The 12431-nt window shown below is 39.0% G+C and overlaps 1 pseudogene; it reads right to left on the bottom strand.

Annotated features, from left to right (window-relative positions):
* Nucleotides 1-4038: 4038 nt before the first annotated feature.
* Nucleotides 4039-4959, bottom strand: LOC148575136 (uncharacterized; annotated as a pseudogene).
* Nucleotides 4960-12431: the final 7472 nt, after the last annotated feature.

Genomic DNA, 12431 nt, shown 5'->3' with positions numbered 1-12431 from the left:
GGAAAGGAAGAAGAAATGAAATTGAAAAGAAAGGGAAGGGTTTCGGGAGAAATAACTGGGGTTGGGGAGGGGGGTGAGTCACGTGACTTACTCCCTCTTCCTTTTTTTTTTTTTGCTCTCTCTCTCTTCGGTTATAACATTCTTTCTCCCCTAAGAAATTCAGTCCCCGAATTTCGAACTTATATACGGTGATAAGTGTGATAATTACCTTCTGACTCAAACAAATACGGATATTTATCGCGCATAGCGTCCTCCACTTCCCAAGTTGCTTCTTCTATCGAATGATTCTTCCAAACCACTTTCATAGATGCTATCTCTTTAGAACGTAGTTTCTTTACTTGGCGATTAACTATAGCCACTGGTTCCTCTTCAAATGATAAATCCTCCTTTAGCTCTATGGCTTGTGGTGCAAGCACATGAGATGGGTCGGAAAGGTATTTACGCATCATTGATACATGAAAAACTGGATGAATCATAGACAACTCAGACAGTAGTGCCAAGCGATAAGCAACTGCACCTATTCTGTCCAAAATCTCAAATGGACCAATGTAACGAGGATTAAGCTTGCCTCTTTTCCCAAACCTCATCACTCCTTTCATAGGCGACACTCGAAAAAATACCTGATCACCCACTGAAAACTCTAAGTTACGCTTTCTGTTATCAACATAAGCCTTCTGCCTACTCTGAGCTGCTAATAAACGTTCTCTTATTATACGAACCTTCTCAACTGCATCTTGTACCAAATTTGGCCCCAAAAGCTTAACCTCACCAACTTCAAACCACCCAATAGGTGACCTGCATCTTCTCCCATAAAGAGCCTCAAATGGTGCCATTTGAATGCTGGCTTGATAACTATTATTATAAGAGAATTCGATTAAAGGTAGGTAACTGTCCCAATTTTCACCAAAATCTAGAACACAACACCTTAACATGTCTTCCAATGTCTGGATCGTCCTCTCTGATTGCCCATCAGTTTGAGGGTGAAAAGCTGTGCTAAGATCTAGACGAGTTCCTAACACTTTTTGAAAAGATTTCCAAAAATGAGAGGTAAACTGGGGCCTGCGATCTGAAATAATGGACTCTGGAATTCCATGTAGTTTAACTATCTCATCAACATAAAGTTGAGCATACCGAGCTACACTGAAAGTTGTTTTCACCGGAAGAAAGTGAGCTGACTTTGTCATTCTATCCACAATTACCCAAACTGAATCAAAACCTTTAAAACTATGAGGTAAACCTGTTACAAAATCCATCGTAATCCTTTCCCACTTCTATTTAGGTATCTTAATTTGTTGCAATAACCCAGCAGGTCTTTGATGTTCAGCTTTAACCTGTTGGCAGGCTAAGCAATGAGAAACAAAAACTCCTATGTCTTTCTTCATGCCTTCCCACCAAAATAATTGTTTCAAATCTTGATACATTTTATTGGAGCCTGGATGAACGGTATACTTAGAATTGTGAGCCTCCTCCAAAATAGCTTTCTTCAAGTCGTGGTTATCTGGCACACATAAGCGTTGACCACAACGCAAAACATCTTGATCAATAGAAAAGTTTGAGTTCCTCCCATTGCGAACATCTTCTATAAGCTTCCTTAGTTTTGGGTCATCACGTTGTGCAGCCTTGATCTGCTCTATTAGGGAAGATTGGGCTCGAACATGTGCTAAGAAAACTCCTGATTCTCCAAGGTCAAATTGAATTCCACCGGCCTCCAATTGATGGACTTCTTCAATAATTGGCCTCCTTGCAAGAGTGATATGGGCTAAGCTACCCATAGATTTTCTACTGAGGGCATCTGCTACAACATTTGCCTTTCCAGGATGATACAAAATAGTACAATCGTAATCTTTTAGCAACTCCATCCATCTCCGTTGCCTCACCATAAAGGTAGTGTCTCCAAATCTTTAAAGAAAAAACGACTGCTGCCATCTCCAGGTCATGAATTGGATAATTCTGCTCATGCTTCTTGAGTTGTCACGAGGCATAGGCAATAACGCGGCCATGCTGCATCAATACACAACCAAGTCCTATCCGAGATGCATCACAAAAGACTGAAAATCCCCTAGACCCAGAAGGTAAAACAAGAATTGGTGCTGAGGTTAGACAAGCCTTAAGTGCCTGAAAACTTTCCTCACAAGCTTCTGACTATTGAAACTTCACATTCTTATAAGTTAACTTGGTTAATGGTGCTGAAATTCTCGAGAAGTCCTTGATGAATCGCCGATAGTAGCCGGCCAACCCTAGAAAGCTACGAATTTCTGTCACTGTAGTAGGCCTTGGCCACTTCTGAACGGCTCCAACCTTCTTTGGATCCACCATGATTCCATCTTTTGATACCATATGCCACAAAAATGTCACTTGATCAAGTCAAAACTCACATTTAGAAAACTTAGCATAAAGCTTGTGATCCCTTAAAGTTTGTAACACAATCCTCAAATGATACTCATGCTCCGTATCACTTTTCGAATACACCAAGATATCATCGATGAAAATGATAACAAATCAATCTAAGAAAGGTTTGAAGACTCGATTCATTAAGTTCATGAAAGCTGCAGGTGCATTCGTCAGACCAAAGGACATTACTAAGAACTCATAGTGCCCATAACGAGTACAAAAAGCAGTTTTTGGAATGTCTTCCTCTTTTACCTTCAATTGATGGTACCCTGAACGCAAGTCAATTTTTGAGAAACAGGTAGCTCCTTGAAGTTGATCAAACAAATCATCAATCCTTGGCAATGAATACTTGTTGCGAACAGTTATCTTATTGAGTTGACGATAATCCACACATAGTCGCATCGTTCCATCTTTCTTATTTACGAATAGAACAGGAGCTCCCCACGGAGAAGTGCTAGGACGAATGAATCCTTTCTTTAGCATATCTTTCAATTGAACTTTTAATTCTCGTAACTCAGTTGGAGCCATACGATAGGGAGGAATGGACACAGGTTGGACTCCCGGAGCTAAATCTATGGAAAACTCAACTTCACGGTCAGGCGGCATCCCCAGTAGCTCATCAGGGAACACGTCAAGGAATTCTCTAACAATAGGAACCTGATCAAGACTAGGCACTTCGGCATCAACATCTCTAACAACTGCCAGAAATCCTTGATTTCCCTTATCCATCAATTGCATAGCACTCATAGATGAGATGATGCTAGCTAAAATGGGACAATCATCACCCTTAAAAACAAAAGGTGAGATACTCGGTATGTCAAACTTCACAGTTTTGGAGTAACAGCCCACATCAGCATGACAAGCTGCTAACCAATCCATGCCTAGGATGACATCAATATCTTCCATTGGTTCTAAAAGGATCAAATCAGCTAAAGTTTCAACCGTATTAATTCTAACAACACAAGACCGAAACACGACTCGAACCACCATGGAGACTCCAAGTGGAGTGCCAACATGAAATGGGTGGGATAACAGTTCATGTTGTTTATCGAAACGAGATGCAAGATGTGGAGATACATATGAATAATGAAAACCCATATCAAATAACATCCGAGCATCTAAAGAACAAACTTGTAAAGTACCTGCTACAACAGCATTAGAAGCTTGAGCATCTTGACGTGTTAAAGCATACACACGCGTCTGACCTCTTCCTCTTTGGCTCCCTCCTCTGTTATAAGTCTGACCCCTGCCACCAGCTCCTCTGCCACTAGGACCAAAAGAATTTCTAATAGACATGGCTGAAGATGATGGCATTGGTGTTGTAGGACGTGCAATACCTGGAGCAAAGCCTCCTCTAGGATTTGGACAATCCCTCCTAAGATGACCAGATTGACCACAACCAAAACATGCACCAGTAGCCTTGAAACATATACCGGAATGGTAGATCCCACACTGTTGGCAGTAAGATTTAGTTGGTCTTGTCTGATTAGAACCATGTCTGCTAGATTGAGGGGTGCCCCCAACAAAAGGTCTTGGACTCGAAACACTCATAGGAACAGATCCAGAAGAAGAAACCCCACCGAAAGATGTTTGAGGACGAGCTCGATAACCCGAATAACCTTGCTGATTAGTCTGAGCATGATGAGACTAAAATCCTCCTGAACTAGCTCCACCAGAAAATTGTCCCTTCATCTTAAGCTTCTTACCAACATCCTTAAAAGCATTTCTCTCCGCTATCCCAGCTTCAATTCCATAGGCAGAGTTTAGGACATCTTTAAAAGACATGCGTCTGACCTCAGGCATAAGAGTAGTGAACATAGGTTTTGCGAATCCAAGAACAAAACGACGAACTTTCATCTCTTCTGAATTCACCAAGTACGGAGCACTCTTAGAAAGTTTAGTAAACTCCTTAGCATACTCAGTCACTGTCATATTCTCTTGCCTTAATCTTTCAAAGGCAATTGCATCTTCTGCTTGCTTGTTAGCTGGATAAAATCAAACGAGAAAATCTTCAATGAACTCTTCCTAAGAAGGAGGAGGAAGTCCAGCAGCTTCTTTGCTCTCAAGAAGAGATTCATACCAATATCTTGCTGAACCACGCAAGTTGTAGGATACTAACTCAACAGCCCATTCCTTGGTGCACTTGAGAGCTCGAATAGCTTTCTTTGCATCCTCTAGATATTGTTGTGGATCTTCATCTAATGAATCTCCATTGAAAGTGGACGAATTCAACTTTAAATACTTTTCAATTGGCGACTCTTGATCCCCAAACAATTGATGAACTCTATGAGGCTGAGGATTTGGCATACTAGGAATTTCTGCTCCGCCCCTATTTTGATTTGTTAGGACCTGTAATACCGCATAAAGGGTTTGATTCATTCCCCTTAATTTAGCCGCTAAGTCCGGTTGAGCCTCTCTTACTGCGGGGTTCTCTCCTTCGCGCCTATCAGCTATCCTTTGGCTCCTTGGCCTTTGTCGAAGCGCTCCAAGTGGCGGAGAAACTGCCCTATTGGATTCAGCAGTATCAAGAGCATTAACAGCTCCACCACGTCTTTTCTTAGGTGGCATCTTTCACCTATTGAGTAAATAAGCGATTGGATTACCAACTAAATACGTATATGGTGTTCAAAGATAATAGGACAGACAGAAAGAATTTTCAGACCAAAAGATTGAGGACAACTTCCTATAGGCCTCTAGTAACATCACACTTTGTGAAAATGGGCCAGCTTCCATTTGCACAATTGTGATCTTACTAAAGAACACTTGCTCCATATTACACAGGAAAACTTAAAGCTCTGATACCGCTTTGTCATGACCCGAACCAAGCCATGACTGGCGCTCAAGGGACAAGTCCCTCAGCAAGCCAAACGACCAAATTTTCAGAAAAACGGACAGAATCTCCTCTGTTTCTATGACCTTACCAACATAAATATTAACTCCCTGTATCAATAATAAACATCCATTTCCAAAGACAACAACAGCAGCATATTCCAACTATATCCACAACCACATATATCCAAAATACGCATCATATATATATATATATATATATATATATATATATATATATATATATATATATATATATATATATATATATATATATATCAAGTTGATAACTAGAGTATATAGTTAAGTCCATAAGTCTTATATAACTAACTTATAATTACTATCTAAACAGTTCAAGATTCAAAATAACATAACCCACATGAGGATCCTGCCTGTGACATATGGAGCATTGACATAATCTAAATTTTGAGCAAAGGTTCCATTACATAATTACTTAGCCCTTGAAAAGAAGAAGGGCTCACCAAAATGACTAAGATCTACTGAGGGGCAGGTGGAATGGAACCTGGAATGACTCTTGTATCTGAAAAACATGGGAATATAATAGGGTGAGTTTTGCAACTCAGTGAGCAAACATTACATCTATAACTAACAAACCCCATTTGTAGGGTTTATCTTGTATTGATTTTTGGGGATTTTATCACCTTTTACCCATATTTATTCAAGAAATAGCATGGTTTTGTATATTCTCCTTTAATTGTGCTTGAATGTGAAAACATGCTTTTTAGGACTCAAAATAGCTAAATTTAATTCACCTTGATTCTATTAGATGCCTTGATATGTTTGTTAAGTGATTTAAGGTTTAGGAGGCAAAGATTGGATCAAGGGAATGAAGAAAGAAAGCATGAAAAGTTGGAGAACTCATGAAGAAATGGAAGAACCGGAAAGTTGTCAAGCCGACCTCTTCGCACTTAATCGGCCATAACTTGAGCTACAGAGGTCCAAATGATGCGGTTCCAGTTGGGTTGGAAAGCTAACATCTGGGGCTTCGAAACGATATAAGATTTGCCATAGTTGCTACACGTATGGTGGCGCGCACGCGCAAAGTACGCGCACGCGCCGTTGCTGCCACCTAGTTCACTTAAAGCAAAACGTGGCCAACGAATTCTAAAGCCTTGTGGGCCCAATCCAACTCATTTCTGATGCTATTTAACCCAAGGAGTGAAGAGGGAAACAGATGTTAGTTACCAATTAGTTTAGTTTAGTAGTGAGAGTTAGTTTCTAGAGAGAGAAGCTCTCACTTCTCTCTAGAATTAGGATTAGGTTTAGTTCTTAGATCTAGATTTTAATTCATGCTTTCATCTCCTTCTATCTCTCAATTCCTTGTTGTTACATTCATTCTTCTTCTATTCTTTTGTTGTAATTTCCTTTATGTTGTTCTTGTATTTTGTTGTAGATCTATTATTGTTCCTTCCATTTTCTTTCAATTCAATAAGAGGTAATTCATAATAATTGTGTTCCTTTTGATTGTTGTTGTTAATTCATTGCCATAATTGTTGTTAGATTCTATTTTTGTTATCAATTTACTTTGCTTTTCTTTTATGCCTTCCAAGTGTTTGATGAAATGCTTGGTTGGATTTTAGTATAGATTTTGTTCCTCTTGGCTATGGTAGAGTAATTAGTGACGCTTGAGTTATCTAATGTCTTTGTTGATTAATAATTAGAAGTTGCTAATTGATTTAGATACCACTAAAGCTAGTCTTTCCCTTGGGAGTTGGCTAGGACTTGTGGAATCAAGTTGATTCATCCACTTGACTTTCCTCCATTATTAGAGGTTAACTAAGTGGTAGCAATGGACAATTGTGGTCACAATCGAGGAGGATAACTAGGATAGGACTTCTAATTCTCACAACCTTGCCAAGTGCTTTTTAGTTGTTAGTTTATTTTCATTGTCATTTACATTTCATGTCTCTTATCCCAAAACCCCAAAATACAATCCATGACCAATAACAAGACACTTTATTGTAATTCCTAGGGAGAACGACCCGAGGTTTAAATACTTCGGTTTATAGAATTTAGGGGTTTGTTACTTGTGACAAACAAATTTTTGTATGAAAGGATTATTGTTGGTTTAGAAGCTATACTTTACAACGAGATTTCAATTGTGAATTTCTATACCATCAAAAATCCAATCGTCAAAATGGCGCCGTTGCCGGGGATTGATCATATGCATATCATATTATCCAAGAGGAACAAGAGTCAAGGGATCGTCTCAAGGAAGCATTGGATCAATTTCAAGCAACCATGGAATGTGTTGTGCAACAAGTGGAAAGAGTGGAAAACATAGAACCACCACAACTCTACCAAGAAGAACCACCTTCCTACTATGAACCCTTCCCCCAAATTGATGAACCCTTCCATCCACCCCAACCTCCAATGGATGACATCCTTGATGTTCTTGTTCAAGGACAAGAGGAAATGAAAAGGGATGTGCAACAATTCACGGCCGCCTTGGATGAGGTGGTAAACCGGTTAGCATCCCAATGCTTGAACTCTCAAGGAACTCCCATGGCTACATGTGGGGAATCAAATGAAGAGCATAACATAAAAGAGAGATTGGTGGAGAATGAGGGAAGTTGCTTTGTATTGGAACAATTGGAGGAAGCTATGATTATTGAAGAAAGGGAAGAATTGGTTGAAGACTTAGGAGATGCGGAGCCTCCATGGGAATCTAGAATTGAAGAAAACCCCTCCAAGATGATTGAAATTGATGCTAGGAAGGAAAGTGCACACCTTCCAAGACATATTCCATATGAAGATTTGGATGGGATAGAGCAAGAAGTGAGTTCCCTTGGTGATGAAGATCAAGCATCAAACCTTAGTGGTGAAGAAAGCGTTGAGGAGGTAAATTTTTCTCACCTTCCCTATTATGATTTGAGTAAAGGAAAAGGTTTAGATAAAATTGTTGAACAAAGGATTGAGATTAAGAGATCTTGTGAAGAGGTGGAAGTCCCTAGAAATAGAAGAACGAGGGTTGGTTATGCTTTGTCAAGATCTTTGGAAGCATCTTTGCCTAGGTTGTCATCTACCCCTTCACTTGAGTGGGTAAAATTCATTTCTATTAGCTTTATTGTCCCACTTGAGTATGGCTTGCTTGAAACGGATGGTCAACTTAGGATGCTTTGTGGGATGAAGCGTAAGCGAAAGATATTTCGTGGTTGGCGTTGCAAATCAAGGCTCATTTTGGTTGATACTTCAAGAGTTGAATACAAAGGTGGGAATAGTGCTCAAATAGATGGGTCTAGGAGGATTGTTGGCCACTATATAGAGAATTCACCTTACTCACCACCCGGTTGGACTAATAATGATGACCAACCTCAAGACGGGTGTGAAAACAAAGTGTGGGATCTCGGATTACAAGAAGAGGATCAACTTTGGGAGCCCCAAGCTTGTGAAGAACTCCATCAAGACTTGGCTCAATCCATGAAGAATCTTGGGGCACAATGGAGAACCAAGCATTGGTGGGAGTTCCAAGATGAATACAAGCACAAACCACCTTGATGAGGAGCTCCCCATAAGTCCAACTTAAGGACAATAAACAAAAGTGCTAGGTGGGAGACAACCCACCATGGTAAAATCCTTTCATTTTCTCTTTTGTATATATTGGTAGAATTAGCTTAATTTCATGTTTTGTTTAGTTAGTTGAGTATGTTTGGTAGTTTAAGTATGTTAAATAAGGTTTTATGGTATTTTGGTAGCTGTTTGGAGGTTTAGAATGCTTGGATTGGTGCAAAAACATAGAAAAAAAAAATTTTTGAAAAACAGAGCACCATCCACGCGTATGCGCACCATGCGCGTACGCGTGCATCAAGTGTTTTCGACCATCCACGCGCGTGCGCCATGTACGCGTACGCGTGGATTGCAAAATTTCATTCCTCCATACATTGACCCGAGAGTTATGCCTCAGCTGCGCTAGCACTGTGCCTTTCGCACAAACCAACTCGCGCGTACGCGCACATGACGCGTACGCGTCACTCTCGAAATAAGCCATTGATGCCGACGCACCATGTACGCGTATGCGTCGCATCCATTGCACCACCATCCGTGCGCGCGCGCCATGCGTGCGTACGCGCCGATGACCTTCCTTCAACACATTTCTTTTCTTCTCCTCTTTCTATTTCTTTCCTTCCCCTTTCTTCTTCCCTTCTTCTACCCCTCATCCAACACTTCCAAACACCATCGATAACCATTTATTTTAGTTGGTTGTTAGTTAGTTAGTTAGTTAATTAGTTAGTTGGTTAGTTGATTAGCTAGTTTTAGTTTAGTTTTCATTTTATTTTCTCTCTTTTCATTATAAGTGTTGGAGTATTGACTTTGTTTACTATACATTGCTATATCCCTTATTGCCTAAATGCTATTTTAGCATGAATGTTTTTAGATAATCTTTGTTGGATTCTATGATTGAGGTTATATTTTGTTACTTGGTTTTGAGTTCTTCATGCTTACCTTTTGAAAAATACCAAGTGATGAGAATTGTCTTCGACCTTATAACTCTTTTGAATTGCATGTTGTAGCTAGCCACCATGTGATTTGGATCCTTTTCCCTCGATTAGGAAACCTCTTGATGGATGATGTTGTGCATTTACCTTAATGCATTGTGTTCATGATTATATCCATCCATATGTTTGACTTGAATGCTTTCATGCTTCTCTAATGCTTGTCTTACCTTACAAGCTTACTTAAAGCATCTCAAGCACACTAGAATGAGTACAGTGCATGCTTCTTTTGTGACATAGCTCTTTATACTAATGTGTGTTCTAAACCGCGCAATTTAGAATTCACACACTTATTTGTCATTCATGTCACACTAATTCACTCACTCATTTCTAGTGATTTACCTCATTCCAACAATGTATGCTTCCTTGCTTTTATATCTTCTCATCTTATGGTGTTATATTTTTGTTTTTCATAACGAATGCACCACAAGCAACCATGGAAGCGGACGAAAGAACACATAGCAATCCGGAGAGTCGCCGTACCCCCTTGCTCATCTTTGAGTGCACCGAGGACGGTGCAAACTTTTAAGTGTGGGGAGGTCGTCCGACCGATCGGCGATCTTGGGTGACAAATTTCTAATTCCAATACTTTTGCATTTCATTCTAGGATTTTAGGATTTTTACTTGTATTTTCTTATTTTTGCATATGTATACACAATAAGCTTAGTCAAAATAATGAGAATTTTTCAAGATTTCTATCTATAGGGCATGTCAATTGATTTGAGTGAAAACTTTTCATAGAACTTGCTTGAATTATATATATTGTGGAACATGTTTTGAGCTAAGAACACAAGCTTGTGAGATTTGAGCCTAACGGTGTGGTTATATCTTATAATCACTTATTTTTCCTTCTTGTGTGCATTATTCTCTTTCTATGAGTGTAATCTTTGATTTGTTTGATTCTCTATGTCCATTATTTTGTGTATTCATGCATTTATATGATTGAGGCCATCATTTCATTTAGCTCACTTACCCAAATAGCCTTACCTTCTATCTTCCTTTGTTAGCCAAATTTGAGCCTACGCTTAACCCACTTATTCTTATTTTAGCACATTACAAGCCTTAAAGCGAAAAACAATAATTGTCCCTTAATTTGGATCTTTGATTAGCTTAGGCTAGTGTGTGTGAGTATCATTCAAGTGTGGGAACCTTGGGACATTGGGTGAATAAAAGGGTATTTTGTATTGTTATTGAAAATATTGGGAATTGGGTACATACTCATGTATTGATCAAATGTAAAACCTTATGCATTGATGCTCTTGTATATAGAAAGAAAAAAAATGAGAAAAACAAAAGAAAAAAGAAAAGAAAAATAATATGGAAAAGAAAAAAAGAAATAGAAAAAAAAAAGAAGAAAAAAATAATAGAAAGGGGACAAAATGTCCCAAGGCAAGGTCCAATAAAATCAATGCATAAGTGTTGAGAAATGAAAAAGAAAATGCATGAGTATGTGAAAAAGTGAAGAATGGGTAGCTAGATTAGAACTTAATTGTATAGGATGTCATAGGTTAGGTGGGAAGTTTAAGCTTATCAAAGATTCAAATTTCAAGCTCACTTGACCAAATATGCATCCTACCTTGACCCTAGCCCCATTACAACCAATGAAAAGACCTCATGATACTTGTATGCATGCATGAAATAAATGTTGATTGTTAGAAGAAAAACAAATCTTGGAAAGCATGAAATAGAGGAGAATTGAGTGAATCAACCCTAAACACTTGAGCGAATAGAGTGCAAACACATCTGGTGAGGGTTTGATGCTCAATTACATGTTTTCACCTATGATCATCATTCTTCATGCAAGTTTGTAAAAATATTTAATAACTCAATTCAATTGTGGATTAGACTTGCTAGTCCTTAGCCCTTGTGCATATATGTTTCTTGGGAATTGATTTATTTTGACCAAGCACTTGCATTCATTTAGATAGTTGCATATAGGTAGATTGCATTTAGTTAGTTTCCATTGAATAAATGCCATACCCTTACTTCATTCTTGGTTTAAGCATGAGGACATGCTTGGTTTAAGTGTGGGGAGGTTGACAAACCCCATTTGTAGGGTTTATCTTGTATTGATTTTTGGGGATTTTATCACCTTTTACCCATATTTATTCAAGAAATAGTATGGTTTTGTATATTCTCCTTTAATTGTGCTTGAATGTGAAAACATGCTTTTTAGGACTCAAAATAGCTAAATTTAATTCACCTTGATTCTATTAGATGCCTTGATATGTTTGTTAAGTGATTTAAGGTTTAGGAGGCAAAGATTGGATCAAGGGAATGAAGAAAGAAAGCATGAAAAGTTGGAGAACTCATGAAGAAATGGAAGAACCGGAAAGCTGTCAAGCCGACCTCTTCGCACTTAATCGGCCATAACTTGAGCTACAGAGATCCAAATGATGCGGTTCCAGTTGGGTTGGAAAGCTAACATCCGGGGCTTCGAAACGATATAAGATTTGCCATAGTTGCTACACGTATGGTGGCGCGCACGCGCCGTTGCTGCCACCTAGTTCACTTAAAGCAAAACGTGGCCAACGAATTCTAAAGCCTTGTGGGCCCAATCCAACTCATTTCTGATGCTATTTAACCCAAGGAGTGAAGAGGGAAACAGATGTTAGTTACCAATTAGTTTAGTTTAGTAGTGAGAGTTAGTTTCTAGAGAGAGAAGCTCTCACTTCTCTCTAGAATTAGGATTAGGTT

Source organism: Arachis ipaensis, chromosome B2, assembly GCF_059453495.1.
Source record: "Arachis ipaensis isolate K30076 ecotype BB chromosome B2, ASM5945349v1, whole genome shotgun sequence".
Taxonomy (NCBI): domain Eukaryota; kingdom Viridiplantae; phylum Streptophyta; class Magnoliopsida; order Fabales; family Fabaceae; genus Arachis; species Arachis ipaensis.
Note: the sequence above shows the minus strand (reverse complement) of the source record. Positions and strands in the feature narration are given on the sequence as shown.